The 1,252-nt window shown below is 46.0% G+C and overlaps 1 pseudogene; it reads left to right on the top strand.

The window, feature by feature from the left end:
• LOC101580691 lies at positions 1-634 on the top strand (annotated as a pseudogene).
• Positions 635-1,252: the final 618 nt, after the last annotated feature.

The raw sequence follows: 1,252 nt of genomic DNA on the forward strand, positions 1-1,252 counted from the left end.
CCATGAGTGTGCTCAGGCTTCAGAAGAGGCTGGCCTCCAGTGTCCTCCGCTGTGGCAAAAAGAAGGTCTGGTTGGATCCCAATGAGACCAATGAAATTACCAATGCCAATTCCCCTCAGCAGATCCAGAAACTGATCAAATCATCCTTAAGCCTGTGACCGTGCATTCTCGGCCACAATGCCGGAAGAACACCTTGGCTAGCCTGAAAAGCAGGCCCATGGGCATCAGTAAGAGGAAGGGTATGGCCAACGCTCGGATTCCGGAGGAGGTCACCTGGATGCGTAGAACGCGGATCCTGCGCAGGCACCTCCGGAGATACTGGGAATCTAAGATGGACAGGCACATGTACCACAGCCTGTACCTGAAGGTGAATGGGAATGTGTTCAAGAACAAGCGGGTCCTCATGGAGCACATCCACAAGCTGAAAGCAGACAAGGCCCACAAAAAGCTCCTGGTTGACCAGGCCGAGGCTCATAGGTCGAAGGCCAAGGAAGCGTGCATGCGCCATGAGGAGCGATTACAAGCCAGTAAGGAAGAGATCATCAAGACCCTGTCCAAGGAGGAGAAGATGAAGAATAGTGCCCTGCGTGTACAGAGAGGACAGGTCCCAAATAAAAGCGCTCTTGTCCATTAAAAAAAAAAAAAAAAAAAAGTTGTGAGTGTTCATGTTTACCTCACTAGATAAGTATAAAGGACAAATAAAACATTTAAGTTTGTTACAACACTGCATACAAAAGCTATCATATTATTCTTTTTTTTTTTTTTTTTTTTTTTTTTTTATTCAGGTTATGGTCTTCAGGGTCTCACTATGGAGATTGGACTGGTAGTGATCCTCTTGTTTTCAGCCTCCCAAGTGCTGCGATTACAGGTGTGCACCCCCAAGCTCAGTCTCAGTCGCTGTCTCAGCATGCCCTGCAGGCTGGGCCGGCAGGGCATGCTGGTGATCAAACCCCAGCGGCTGCACTATGCCTAAGCAGGTGCTTTAGTCAGCTGAGCTATGATTCTGAAATGTAAATCTCACATGTTTTGTGAATAGTAGTATTGAATGTTCTCTTTTGTTATTATAACAATTCTTTATTGATTTCTAAGTGCTTTTACCTACTTGATCTCATGAACTCGTAGCAGTCTCGTGTGTTTCACAGGGCCACAGGCAATATACATACCTAAGGGTATGTCATTATGGATCAAAAGTGGTCCGAAGTTCACATCTTCTGCCTGTGTTCTCATACTGATTCCTACTAAATGTGATGGA

The sequence above is a fragment of the Octodon degus genome, unplaced genomic scaffold, assembly GCF_000260255.1.
Source record: "Octodon degus isolate 3935 unplaced genomic scaffold, OctDeg1.0 scaffold00016, whole genome shotgun sequence".
Lineage (NCBI taxonomy): Eukaryota > Metazoa > Chordata > Mammalia > Rodentia > Octodontidae > Octodon > Octodon degus.